The sequence below is a fragment of the Genypterus blacodes genome, unplaced genomic scaffold (assembly GCF_046128005.1).
Source record: "Genypterus blacodes isolate CSIRO-AG114 ecotype Tasmania unplaced genomic scaffold, CSIRO-AGI_Gbla_v1 ptg000029l_1, whole genome shotgun sequence".
Classification (NCBI taxonomy): domain Eukaryota; kingdom Metazoa; phylum Chordata; class Actinopteri; order Ophidiiformes; family Ophidiidae; genus Genypterus; species Genypterus blacodes.
In genome coordinates this window covers 6,326,127-6,341,338 of record NW_027466842.1, presented here as the reverse complement: position 1 = coordinate 6,341,338, position 15,212 = coordinate 6,326,127, and positions in this window count along the sequence as shown.

Sequence of the window (15,212 nt, the reverse complement as noted above, 5' to 3'; positions counted from 1 at the left end):
TTGCGGATGCTCCGCTTGTACAGCAGATGCACATAACCAAAGGATGTGAGGCATGAAAGCAATGGGAAATTCATTACATATTCCTACCCCCCTCCGTTTGCCATAATCACCACAATTAGCAGACATCTGCAGTGACTCCAAAGCTGGGAGTGTATTCAAGCAATCAGAGCAGCTTCACCGACAGCACTGACTACAGCCCCCTCTGTGATGGGCCTCATCCTGAAGGGAAGCATTCCATTAGAAACTCAGTGATTAATTGAGATGGAGAATTTGCTTCTGGCATTGAGAAAGAATGCAAACCCGACAGGAGGCATCCATGATGGTAGAGTGGTGCACAGACTTGGTTGGAGGTGGTCTGGACTTGATGGGGACTCTGCCATACTGTTCCTAAAGTGAGTTTAGGCGTTCACGCTGCGGTTTGCAATTAGCTGTGTGAGAACGTTCACCAGAAACAGCTATATGAAATTTTTCTGACCCATCAAGTAAACAAAACCTGTGTGTGTCTAATGACAATCCGGATTTTATAGCTGCTTGCCATGTCAAGACGCTTGGTGATGATTATCATGCCAGGATCTTAGCATTTAATAATTCCTGTTCCTCCTCAGAATTCCTGGAGGTCTTAGTCCCTAAATTACCCAAAGCAGAATAACCCAGTATGCCGATAGATAGATTTGCTACAACATATTCAAGAGTTTGCACAGAAACTTAAACTATCTCAACAGTCAGTCACTGCTAAAACCTTCTGACTAGATAATTCATGTTCATAATTCATGTTGAGTGGCGAGTGTACTCCATCTGTGCAGGATGACAGCATGTTAGACAGATCATTACTGAAGCAGTAGGAGATGTCACTCTTATTAGGCGCAATACTGCACAGGCATGGTTTGAAGGGGGCATGTTCGGATTTTTCTCATTTCCCATCATTTTTATGCTGCAGTATATAAAAGATGTTTCTGCATATTGGTCTGGTCCAACATGTAACGCATTTGAATTTACTGTACTTGCGTGCACATGTATAAGGCGAGTGAATCTATATGAGGCCAGAATGTGTGTCTTGCAATCTGCCAGTGTTCCCAATTTGGACCTGAGTCTTTTTTATAGGGCCTGAAATGACCGGTTTACTCTCAGTGTGCACAGATGGGCTGCCGCAGTGCAAAGTAGAAAAGGATTGTGGTGTTTTGTTGAACATTAAGACTCACTTGGAGATGTTTCAAATTAGGAAATCTGTTTCATTTATACTGTGTGGCTTCATGTTTGTTTGGACGCGTTCCATTAAGAATGAGGTCCAAATGATCAGATGTGACTTATGCAGTCATCATCGAGGTATGGTGACTATCTACTCTCTTTCATGGTTATTCCATGAAAACCAGAGTCATTTTCAGTTCATGAGCCCAAAGCCTTTGTGAGATTCTCTAAACCTGCTGAAGATCCTTCAATGAAACTGAGAACATGAACCACACTGAATTTAGAGTTGAAGGATTTGTACATGACAACAATCACCCTGACATACATAAAACACCCACATGGTTAGTTTGGACAAAGAGCTGCGATCGAGGCTGCAGCTAAATAAAGAGAGATTAGAAGCTTATGGAAAATCAAGCCAAGGCCGTTATTCTCATTTAGATGTTTGAAATTAGATAGGATAAATCTAGGTGTTTACATCTGAGACGAGTCTTCTCCACCGGTTATGCAAATTAGCCCTCCAATTCATGCAATAATCAGATGTGCCACTTTGTCGAAATATGCACCTCCGAGGGTTGCAGAGTATTCCAGTCAGTCAGTTCAACGCAGACAACAAGTCGAGCTCCTCCTGACAACAGCTTATTTGTGGTCGACAGCTTCTTTGCAGTCGTAAAATTGTAGAGTCACAATGAAATGGGTGTGATCTCCCACTTGATGCTTCCTTTTTTCCAGTCCAAGGGTCTGGCCCTAATAAAGCCCTGTGTGGTGCAGCGCAGACAGACTGCCTTTTTGCTGTGTGGAGAAATGTGTTCAATCACCATGGCTACCGGTCAGAGAAGAGCCCCCGCTGTGGTTATGAGGATTTCTCTGTCTGCTCACACACCGACTCAGTATGCAGGTTAACTTCTCACATTCAGCATTACGAATGTGAATCTGTGTGTGTGTGTGTGTGTGTGTGTGTGTGTGTGTGTGTGTGTGTGTGTGTGTGTGTGTGTGTGTGTGTGTGTGTGTGTGTGTGTGTGTGTGTGTGTGTGTGTGTGTGTGTGTTCCTGGGGCCCGTTGGGTCAGGGGTGATGTAGTGTTGTAATTACGCCTCTATAGGGGACTGTGGGAGCGTTGCATTCAAAGCAACATCTCCCTACAAAATCCCTCCTAACGTGAACCGGCCTGCACTCCTGTGGTAGTACAGCTCCTACCCACAGTAGCACTGATGTGAGAGGGGGAACATGAGAAAGCTTTGAGCAGTATTGATTCAGCTGAGTACTCTCCGAGCGAGTACCAGAGGATCGGAGGAGAGAATTATCCATGCACCATTTCCTCCCTACTCCTGTGTGGAAAATTCTGCAGTTCTAGCTCTCTGGTAGCCTACATACAGAAGGGAGGAGACACACATGTACGCACACACACAACCCCCCCTCATTCATACACACACTCAAACAGACACACACATACACCCCAGACAGGTTTGATCTAGAATAATAAAGCTTGTTTTAATTATTCATAGTTGTTCCCTTTAAACTCGTTTGTTCTACATATTTCACTTTAAAATGAATTCAAATGATGGAAAAATAATGAAAACTTAAAGTTGTTGCAGCTTTTGTTGTTACACCACACCAGCAAGAAAAGACTATTATTAGATTAGTACAATGATGTCATACAGATACTTAGTACTATAGGGGGGTTTTCAGCAGTATTGGCCGGCCCAGACACATGCAAGTGTCCAGAAATGTGACTGTCAGACTCCCAAGATGGACAGATTCTTTGGAATCATATTGGATGAGTTAATGAAATTCACCCATGAAAACTGAATTTCTGAGAGACAGACACAGGGCATTGTCTGCATTTGCCCCAAGTATCCTCCTCCTCCTCCTCCTCCTCTTCCTCCTCCCTCCTCCTCCTCCTCCACTCCCCACCCGGTTTCTCCTGAATAATACACGGCACATAAGCCCCCTCCCCGCAGCCAGATCGTCCAATGGCAGGCTCGTATTTTATCAAACTATCTCCTCTGAACCAATCCCGGTCCTCCCGGTGATCCAGCTAAACCGGATGCCCTCCCTCCCTGCCTCTCAAACGGACGTGAGCTGTGGATCAGACACCGGTATAGGCACTCCACTTGGTGTTGGAGTTGATTTTGGATGGAAGTGATGAGAGTGAAAATGCCACAGTGGCAGACTGAGACGAGCCGCTAACGCACCATCCAGTCCGCCTCTGCTGGAGCGACAACCCCGCTGTTCCGCGCACAGGCCACGGCTTCTTTGTAAGTATGCCACCGTGTAAAGTGCACACATTTTTAGCCTGAAATCGTGAGTGTTGGACTCGGCGTTTTGTCTAATCCTCCCTCAATAGAATTCGTGCAAGCTGACGCAATATGTCGCGGGGAATTGCCATTTACCGCTGTGCGTAATTGTATGAAATTGGCGTTTTCTTGTCCCTTTTTTACTAGCTGGTTTAGTCATTGTGGAAAAAAAATGTGAATTTTCTGTTTTATACGGACACGGTTGGATGAAAATGTGTCCATGTTAAACTCGGTGACAGCATGTTGGAAGTCTGGACTTGTAATCAGGCGGTTTCGCGTCTCCAAATCAGCGCATGTGGGTTTTTGCAGCGTGTCCGTGGGGAAAAGGGAAGGTTTGCGTTTCGTAAGAGCATCCTTGTGACTCTAAAGGCGTTCCGTCCCGCACCAAACCTCCATTTATACAACCTTTTAACTTTTATTATGCTTTACCGGACATATGAACGGTATCACGTACGGATCGAAGGTGACGACGTTCTCAGGAAAGTTTTCACTACACAACAACACATTCAGCGGGATCTGTAGGAATCTAATTCGATCGCTCCCCAAACAATATAACTTTAATTCATTTCACACCGTAGACAGCCTCCTGCTCACTGATAAATGGTGGCTATTATTTTCCAGCTGAACAATGCGCACTGGCTTTGTGTGCACCATCTGTCACTGTATCGGTATTACAGCGGCCCCCTGGCCCAAAGAGTCCGACTGAGACACCTGAAGAGCGGCACACAAACCGAGCCTCCACCCGTCATGACTCATGGTGCTCCGTCTGGGCGGACGGGTGCGTAACGCGGCCACATCCTGCGACCAGACACCAGCACAAAGTGTACACTTCCAAAATGTCTGAGAGGGTTAATGTCTCAATGCAGCACGAACCGCGATTATTATGGTTTGGAAACGTAATTAAAACTTGACTTAAAGCGAGCAGACTGCACGCATGGCTCTGCGCATCCTGCATTCTCGGAAATAGGCTCTGCGCGTCTGACTTCCTCCCGGAATTTGGGCCTCCGGCACATGGCAAAAACAACCAGACTGCCATTTTCTGACACGATGCACACATACCAAATTAACGCTCTTCATCAAAAGCAGACACGCACACTCAGTTTGGGGCGCACAGGCCTAATGTGCCACACAGTGTTGACCCTCCAGCTGGTTTTTAATACAGCTGAAACAGTTTTTTTAGACTTTAGAAAATGCTTTGCATAGTCTCTTAGCGTGCAGTGCCAAGCACTAATATGCCTTAAGGTTAATGAGGCAGTCTCCATAAATTCTTTTCCCATCTGGATATAGTGGGTCTAGACGCTTAGTGCAGCATTACACTTTACTGGCTGTGGAGTGTAGGCTCTGCTAAATGTAATGGAAAAAATGCATAAATGAAAATGGGTTTTTTTCTAACCTAATGCTGATATATTTGGTGAGGTAACCAGATTTAATTCCCATAAAACAGTGGTCCGTCTGTGTCTGGTCCAGGTCGTCTTTAGAGAGAGAATGAGGTCGAGTGAATGTACTGATGGTGCTGATGTGATCAGCTCTGACCTCTTTACTTCCGCCCCTCTCATGGCTGATTTACACATAATTCACTTTAGCCTCCTCCCTCGTGGAGGGAATCAGCAGCATCCTTCCCTGCTCAACCAGAAAGAAACAGCGTCTTGTTTGTTGTCGGGCTTAAATTTAGTCTTCACGGTGAAATGGCCCTCAGTGGACTGTTACAGTGGAGCGGGTGAATTCTGCCATTCTTGCTGGAGTGTGTGGAAACGGAGCTGTTGGGACTATGATCGTCATTCCTGCACAGCTCCTTATCGCATTGGATGAGTTTCATCAGTGCACCCTACAATTATGCCGAAGGCCCAACCTGCCATCACAGCAGGGGCCGTGGATCACAGTTGCACGTTACCTCCTTAACATTCTCAACAGGATTTCTAGAACATTTTTATGACAAGTGCTTTCCCAACACGTTCATATTGTTCGCGAAAATCAGATTTGGCTTGCATCAGGGATCCCTTCTTCCGCCGTCACATGACTCCCTAACACCCACAATATCCTTCTCGATCATTCAAAAACAATGTGAGTCCTTTCTTTTTTTTCATCCCGTCTGACTCATCTGGAAAGCATAAAAAGCATAGGTCCCAACTGCATGATGAGTAAGAGCTAACGATCACGCCTGCTCTTTTCTTCTCTCTGTCTCAGGCTATAACACAGCAGAGGGTGATGGGAGAACCGGCCCAAACAGCTGTTAAGCAGATACACTCGAATTGCATTCGTGCATCAAAGGTAAATGATATTTGGGGGTGAATGACATCATCAAGAGTTCACAGCAGTAAGAACCCTTGTCCATATGTGTGTGAGTGTGTGTTTATGTATGTTCCTACCTTCATGCGTGTGTTGGGTAAATGGAAAGGTTAGGTAATGAGGACCCTTGCACTTTGCCTGAGGCTTCGCGGCATACTGCCTATCTCCATGAGTAGATGACCTCTGACCTCCTGTCTAGCCACAGGCTCAGGTCTCCTCAGGTCAAGCCAGGTGGCTTTCAGGAGCCGGTTGACCTGTTCAGTAGCACATGACATTTGAACTCGTTTCACTCCAGATTCAAAAGCTTTCGGTTAATTAACAAACTGTCACCCCCGCATGTGACTATGCATGCAATCTGTGTGTGTGTGGGTGTTTGTGTCTGCCCGGCTCCAAAATTATTTCTTTGTGTTATCTTAAATTTGAGGTGAAGTTATGGATTAGTGAACAGTGTTTAAAGGATTATGGCTTCTGAGTCATTACCCAGCCCTGAAATCACTCACTGTCACCTGGGCGGATCAAACCTTAACCTCCCAACATCTGCTCTCCAATCCTCCATGCTGCGCGCTCGGCTAACATGCAACGCTTAATGAAGTCAGGCGTTTGTTTCTGCCACATTGGGGGAAATCCATTAAAACCTCAAATCTCTGCACACTGACATTTATTATGAGTAAAACAATGATTGTGAGTTATGCGTTTCCCCTCAATTTTGAGGATTTAGGATCAAAAAGGATTTGGTTGGAGTTTGTGAGTTACCCAAGCAAAAAGTTGAGTATTTCCTTGTGGAATTGTAGTAAAAAGTAGCACAAAATATTCATAATTGTACTACTAGATGCACAAATAGCATCTTTAGGTGAGACCAGTGGTGAGATGTTCCAGCTCCAGGGTCCCTTTAATCTTCATCATATTACCTTTGAGACCAAACTTCACACTTAGCCTCGAGTTGATGTTGTTGCTGAGAGAAGCGACCTCGTCTCAATTCTGTCGCAACACGTCGCTTATTGTATCGCCATACGCGAAATTCCCCATGGAAATTTTGGAATCTTTCCCATTGTTCCTAAAGGAAAGGGGGGGGGGGGGGGGGGGGCTTTCATATGGAAGTGGGGAACGCCAGGAAATGGCAGGCATTCTTTGTGGACTACTTGAAAATAAACTTGCGGGTCCTTGCTTCCCTCTCATGCAGCTTACAAATGTTAGAAATGGAGAGAGGATTATGGTTTTAACAATCCATCAATGGCATTTTCACTTTATTATGTTTCCTGGAGCAATTTGTCCTTAAAGTACCATTTATTTTCTTACAGTCGCATTCCTTTTCAGTTAACTGGAGGCGCGCCATTAAGTCTTTCAGCCAGGCGGAGTGCTTTTGTTGTAGGATTTTCACTCCCCCCCCCCTCTCCAACATGTGAATGGTTACGATCTTATTTTCTCTCCCCCGATTTGTCCTCGTTTTGCCTTATCTTTTCCCCCCAGACGTGAAATAGTGGCGCAAGCTCAGATTTATGAGGTGTGACAGCGAGGTCCGACTGCGTGGACTGGTACGTGCAGAAAGGAGAAAAAAAAACTTTACATTCAGCCAGCTGTGGTGGGTTTAGGGAGGACTTAAACCCGCTTCACCCCTATACAGTGCCTCGTATACAGGAACTGCCTTCATTCTGCTGAGCTGGCGTGAAAGTGCAGAAATAGAGGGAGGAGGAAAAAAAACAACATTGGACGGGGCCCTTAAACTCACAGCGGCTTCAGTGCACCTAAGCGGCACAGGAAAGAGTGACTGAACATTACAAATCAGCTTCAGTTTGAAGTTTGTAAAATCATATATAATAAATTGTTTCTTTGTGAAGTTTAACATCTTTTACTTCAAGTCTATTCTGGTACCAGGTGTTCACGCCTTTGTGCAGCGTCCCCCTCCTTTTTTTTCTTTAATAACAGGTTTTATTTAACAGGCTCCTTTCTCTCAGCTGGTCAGTCTGGCTCACACCTCACCCCCCTCGTCCTCTTCCTCCTCTTTCACTCGTCCTCCGCCTCCACTCCTCTTGTTTTTTTTCCCACCATCCCGGCGTTTGGTTCCCAGGTATTTGAGTGGCGTAGCGTGGCCTGGGAGGGAGCGAAGGCCCGGGTTTGTTGTGTCCTCGGCGAGACAAAGGCAGCGTGCCTCTAGGAGAGGGATGAAAGGAAACGGGGCCGTGCAGCCACTCCTCTTTACAATGGGACACCTCCTTAGCCAGGCTGTAGAGCAAATAACCACCTTCTCTCTCTTCCTCCTTTAACAAGTCCCGCAAAGTGTGTGTGTGTCTTTCCGTCTTATTTGTGCGCATAGACGTACATGAAGATGAAAGGGAGCTGCTTATAGCGGCAAGTCGTGTTTACAGTAAACACGGCTTTGTCTGCGTTACACCCGCTTACACTGACAGATGGCGTTTCCCTTGTAAAAGTTGTGTTTTTTTTCTGTTGGGTCTCAGTCTGGCCAAAAATGATCTCTAACATTATTCCCAAGGTATTATCACTGTCGGTTTGAGTTGAATGATGTAATTATGTCGCAATTTCACATTGTTGTATTCAAATCCACCATTTAAACTTTTCTTAGTCTCGCAGACCAGTGTTGCTTTGAAGTTGATGTTTTTGATGTCGGTGGTATTCACGTACCTGCAAAGTCTCTCTTCACTCTGCAACTACAGTGGCACCCATTAGCGCTCATACCTCCGCCAAGGCCTTGCAGTCCTCAAAATAGGACACCCAGCAAACTTTTGATTCCACTCTGTCCGCCTATTGTTACAGCGCCACCATCAGGTCGAATGGTCGAACTCACGCCCGACTTGCAGCACTTTTTGAAGGATTTGCCAGCCAATCATAGCCAAATACAAAAAGATGTCCGGCTTGGTCCAATTGTGCCAAGGGACCTATAATTGTAAGGGGAAGAGCTACAACAAATGAAAGTGGTGGGAAAGCTTCTTTGGTTCGAATGGGCGTGGCCACTATGAACACATATGATATACCTCCTGCTGTATGTTAGAAGTGTATATCACGCACACACTCATTATACTCACTATCTCTGCGCTATGCCACACACTCGCTGATGGCGTCGGGTGGCACAGGAGCAGGGAGGGGAAAGCACAGGAGACTTCTACGGCTCGAGCTCCAGAGACAACCTGCTCTCAGGCACTTCTCCTCTGGCGCTTTTTTATGACATCATAAATTCCTCCATTTCCTCTGACCGGCCCTAGGTGGGTATAAAGGACATACCTGGGCAGTAATTGTCTGTCTGGAACCCTCTCATCTGACAGTCTCCTTCCACTGCTGGTGACTTCCTCCAGAGCCAGACTGCCCTAAGATACTGAGCTCTCTTAGATGTGGAAGGCAGACCAATAAACGCCGCAGTTTCATTTGATGTGGCGACGGAGCAAAGACTTGTTTCCTCTGCGCTGTTTTCCCCTGGAAGCTTTTTACCGGGTCATTGTCGGTCATTTAGGTCGGCCGAGCGAGCCGGCCCTGCACCCGCGTTAGTGTCCCTCCTAGTGTGTGGGTGTGTGTGCACGCACTTCAGACTGATGAGGCGCGGACCTGTTGATACCTTTTGTTTGCCGAAGTCCGAGGAGGAGGAGAAAAGAAAGGATTAGAGGAAGAAAGAGAAGGTTTGGGGGATAGAAGTAGAAGCCCTTGGGAACGTTCAGTGTTCACATTCATCTGAGCCATGGCCGGGGCTCCTCAGGGAGGCTGGAACAATACACGCACCAGCACGACAACATTCCTCCGGGTTAAAAAGGTCAGGGGTCACCCTTTGACCCCACCCTGCCAATCGGACCCAAGGCACTATGCTCTGCGCCCTTTTGTTTTTGGCTCATGTCTTTGCACTTGTTGAACGGACCCTGCGCCTTCTGTTACATTGTGCCCTTTGCTCTCTAATAGACTGGACTAGAACCCATCACTTTAGCGTCCCTTTACCCTTTTTCCCTCTCGTATCACCACTTTTGTCTTGGGTATTTACATGTTCACCTGTCGACTTCCTCACCTCGGCACGTGATCCCAGCAGCTTTTCACAGCGTCCCTCAGCTTGCAGTTGGTACACGGAGTTGAAAATAGATGCACAGGGTTGCGAAGGAGATGAGATTTTTTTTCTTCATCTTTCTAACATTTTGTTCCAAAGAGAGGTGAGAAAGATCTGCCACACAGCTGAGAGCGTGAAGACGGAGGAGAGAAAACAGAAATTACTTTAGCTGGGAGCTGCAAAATCAAATCACAAATAGTTTAGTTGTGGCACTGAAGGCTTCAGTAGCGGTAATGAGGACGGGGCAGGATGGCAAATTTTGAAAAAGTTATATTCGAAGGTTGTGGAATATGAAATATGATGCGTGAGCACTGTCCTCTAAAACGTGTGTGTGTGTTTACCTACTGACTGAATATGCTGGAGTTGTTAAAATGCTGAAGTCAGTAGGAAGCCTCTTGAAGCATTAAGCCATAATGGGCTGCAGTGTGATATAGCTTAGGAAAGGAAATGATGAACATATTCTACTGAATGAACCATGTCAGGGTTGGAATTTGGAACTACATTCTTTTAATTTGTAACGATTTTCGGAACTGTCACACTGATAAAATTGATGCATAATACATTTAGATGTTGATACTGCAAACTAAAAAAAGGTCAAAAGTTTGTGGACAAGACCTTTTTTTTATTTCTAAGCAAGATCAAGCAAAATATGTTAACAAAATCGCAATACTATACAGATTGCAATCAGTAGCTGGATAACTTTGTAATATTTGGCAACCCCCCTGAGCTTGCTGTATATTGAGATTTGCCTTTTAAAAAGCTACTTTACATAATCAATCAAACAGACAGGGGTCAACTTACAACCATGGAGGCCCAAAAGCCCCATTTTTCACTTTCCACTATGAAAAAACTACCTTTCCTATATATTTTGGGAAACAAGACTTCCAATAAAGTCTGGAAGTTGCCACTAAATTGGAGTGTGTGTGTGCAGGCATGGCGTGTTTTGAGAGGCCCCTGCAGACAGACTGCGGGGTCTGTTAGTCATTACAGGCGAGCGTACAGTACACACACTGGAGTGGACGCACAGCTACATTAAAGCCTCGCCCATGGCCACATCAGACCACCCCAGAGACGCACCGCTGGCACCTCCGCCGCCCCAACCCCCACGGCCTCAGGGGGGGAGGAGTGGCGGGGGCGTGTTTCGGGATTTCCGGAGGATGCACCGCACAGTTTTTTTTTTTTTTTTTTCCAGAGCTGGAAAGTTTGGAGTGCAGGGTGGGATTGTAAATGTATACAGTCTGTACGCTGTCTGTCTGTCGTCTGTCTGTACTGTTCTGCCGCTCATGTGTCCCTGTTCTTCTCCCTGTAGACGCTCACACTGTTCCTGTCAAAGCAGACACCGCCGCCTCCGCGAAGATCATCAGGTATCCATGTTCAAACTGTGTGTCTGACATGAAATTGTCACTCATAACAAATTCCTCCACTTGCACAGATCCGCCATTTGTCACTTTTCCATTCTGCCTTCTGTATCAGGGACTCGGAGCCTTTCATGAACTTTGTCCCTCGGAATGAATGGACTTACAGTAGAGGAGGGAGCGAGCGGCCGTCTATTAGTGTGCAGTAAGGAATGAAAGCCTATCTGGCTGCAGCTGTGGAGGAGCTCCGGGATGGGGGAACGTTTATTGTCAGGAACAAATAGAGCCTTTTTATGTTGTCTAGCAGCTGACGCCTCTCCCCACCCACTCCTCCAAAACCGCTTTTGTCAGTAATGTGGAGTGGCCTGCACGGGTAGAGCCACAGAGCTTCATGGTGGAGAATCAAGTGTGGGGCTTTGGCGTCCGATAGGCTCTCCCGGCTGTTTGCCATATGGTGTAATTATCTGCCATTTCAAAAGATTACCGCCCTCCATCGTGTGTGTGTGTGTGTGTGTGTGTGTGTGTGTGTGTGTGTGTGTGTGTGTGTGTGTGTGTGTGTGTGTGTGTGTGTGTGTGTGTGTGTGTGTGTGTGTGTGTGTGTGTGTGTGTGTGTGTGTGTGTGTGTGTGTGTGTGTGTGTGTGTGTGTGTGTGTGTGTGTGTTCTGGTTTGTAACCCCCTGTGTAATGTTGAGACTCTGTGGCCTCCAGCTTGGCCCCCCATTCAAACTGGGTTAGTTATGATCTCCCCCTCTCCTGCCCGCCTAACCCCAATCCACCCTGCTACCCCACCCCTTCGTGATCCCTCCCACACACACACATATGCACACACAAACACACGGAGTCCCTCGACACAAAAGAAATATTCAGCTGAGGAGGGGGGGGTCTCTCAGAGGGCGCGACATTGAAGTGGGGGGGGATTAAGAAGAAATGGCTGGCTGACACTGGGGTTGCCATGGCAAAGCCGCCTTTTCTCCTCTCCCTCGACCCTCCACCTATTTTTCATCTTATGCCTCATTGTTGGGTGAGGTGAAGTGTGTGTGTGTGTGTCTGTGTGTGTATGTGTCTTAGTGAGTGAGTGTGTGTGTGGGGGACTGAGTGTAGAAGCTGTGATATGACTAATGAATTTAATCTGTTATCTGAGCTGCTGAGAGAAAAGAGACTGGTAAACTGAAAAAGCTGCGTTGGACTTTGATGTCAATTTGTGCGTGTGTGTATGCTACTAAACGACATTATTGCGCAACCCGGCGTCCGTAAAACGATTTCTCTGCGATGGTACAAGTCGATTGGTGCCTTTTTGTGTCTGATCAGAGGGACGCAGAGGCTCCACGTGCACCACAATGTGAAAGTATCCATTTTATGAGATTCTGAATTATAGCTGCAGTAACAGCTAGCATTAGTCAGCCATTGTTGCTGTCGCGTTATCACGCTGGCTTTGATGTCTGCCACCCCCCACCCCCCCGTGGCGGAGAAATGGATGTGTGCCAGCCCGCTCGATGACATCAGCACCTTAAAGTCTGGGCTGGGGAGGCGGGGGTCAATGACCACCAATCGGCGTTTACCCTCTTGACGTCAGCCCCTTAAGTCTGTGCGGCGGTGTGGTGACACTGTAGCCGGTTGTTCCCCGGCAGCGGCCCGCGTCTGACAATAGGAGCTCTCAGCCAGCGTCCGGGGCGCAGGCCGCCTGTCAAAGCTCGGCCGCACAGTGGGATAGCGCCGCATTGTTCTTGGGCTTAGATCGCAGCAAGAACCGTGATGGGCTCAAAGCAGGGTCCTGTGATATCGTCCCTAAGCCATGTAAATGCCGCAAATACTGTCTGTGTGTGCCTGTGCTATAACAGTGACCCTACACTAACGGCTTCCCTCCTCGTCTGTGTTTTCAGATGCCGCCGTTGGTATGAGGAAGACGAGAAACGTCCCTCTTCCTCCGGGTCGCCGGGCGCTGCCGGCATTGTCAGCACATCACCGGGGTTCATGTCAGCCTCAGCTTCCTCCCAGTGTCCTCCGGACAGTGGCTTCATTCTGTCACTGTCTTGTGTCATCGTGTCCCTCTGCAACGCCACCTGACCTCTGTGGTTTGAGTGACATCACGGGTTCTGTATCTGTGTCTGCCACACACACACGCGCACACACACCTTCCCCCCTCCTTTCTCCCTGTCTTGTCTGTTTAGCTCACACTTGCTCGCCCACCGTCCGTCCTTTCTGCCTGCCTCGGCCAACATTCAACGCTGTCGGTGAGTTTGGTATGGATGACTTAAAACCATCGACCGTTGACTGTGCCCCGCGGCTCGCTCAGACTACGTCAGAAGCGGAACAAGAATGCATGGCTGTGGGCGCGCGTCAGAGCCAAATGTGCCAGCGCGCACACACTCGAGCACACAAAACCGCCGCTCTGTTCCATCATACCCGAGGAGCAAAGGTCACAATCAACATTCATTGCTGTCGCTGGGTTGGACTGTGTGGAAAAGCTCACTGAACAATGAGTGCAACTGTGGCCCAGATCTGCCTGACTCGCGTCTCAGCCAGAAAAACACTAACCGGATGCAAAACTCTCTGATTTCTTTATTTATATAGTTCTTGTTTTTCACTTCTATTTTCTCTCTGCGCTTGCTCCCTCCCCAGCGCTTGGGAGTCTTCGGGGGGAAGGAGGAAGAGAGAGAGAAAGACGGAGACACAAATAGACTACTGGCTGCTGGCTTGTCCTCATCCTCTCCTCTAATTGGCGGTTGTGTGTGCAACGAGGGGGGAAGGAAGCAGAGTGAATGTGTAATCATTTGGAGTCTCTTCTCCTTTAGATGTTTCACCCCTCCCTTTTTTGTTTGTCTAATTATACAGCGCGCTCGGTTAACTCGGCGTTAACTCTGCGAGGAATGAAAAACAAAGAGGCGACAAAAGCGAGAGAGATTAACTGCGGCAGCAAACAATTTGTATAAACCAGTTTCCAGGTACTGCTGCAAATGTGCCGGCGCCCGTTTTCATTCAGTGAAACTCCGTCATTCAGATCATTCACCTCACTGAACCGGGTCTCGTCATTACCGCCACGCTGGGATCGAGGCCCAACATGTTCTCTTAGGTGCACAGTCGTCACTCGTCGTCCCTCAGGACGCCATCTTTCTTACCCTTGCTTTCAAAATGAACTCTTAACACCGCGTCCTCTTATCACTTATTAATGCAGCGAGTCCCTGCATCTGTAATAGGCAAATGTCAGATTACATTTGATGAAGTGGTTGATTTATTAACTCAATAAAATGACAGAATCAAAGCACTGTTGTCTGCTGTGATGATTACATCCACTGAGGAAGATATGATTTTGTTTGGTTGGTTTGCTTGAACACATTTTAATGGAACTTGGAGGAGGCGAGCATGGACGAGGGAAGAACACATCACATTTAGGATTATTTTAGGGCTACTATGGTCATTTTACAATATTTCATAATTTCCTTATAGTTATGTTGAACTTTGTATTGAAAATTCACATACTGTGGACATCTACAGAGCTGTAGGCCTTTGAATGGGCGCATGTGGATCCACACAACAGGATAGATGGAAGGGTTTGTAAAGCCTCGTAATGCGACTTGATACCAACATGTTCATCATTGCCTCAGAATGTGTTGTGCTGTGACATTTTAGCCTTTTCATACGTCACTGTTCTATAGGGTGACCTCCGGGTGCATTCTTACGCCTGTAGAAATGGCAGCACGGGTCCATAGTGGTTCATTCAAAGACTTATGGACCAAGAAAGTTAAAATATATATTTTGAATATCACAAAATGATAACCCAAATAAATGATGATGATAATGTGACTTCATCCGGATGGAAATGTCCTTTTTTGTAAAATCATGTTATCGAAGTAAATGGTATCAAAGTAATACAAAATATATCAATACATCAGCCCTGCTGACCCCATGATAAACTATCAATGGATGCAATTTGCAGATCAAATTCATACTTGGAGAGGTGCATGTTAATGGAATTAATATACAGTCACAAATAAATAACAAGAAACATTCCAAAGCCACTGAGATGATGCTGATTCATATCTTTAATGTTTGGCGTTAG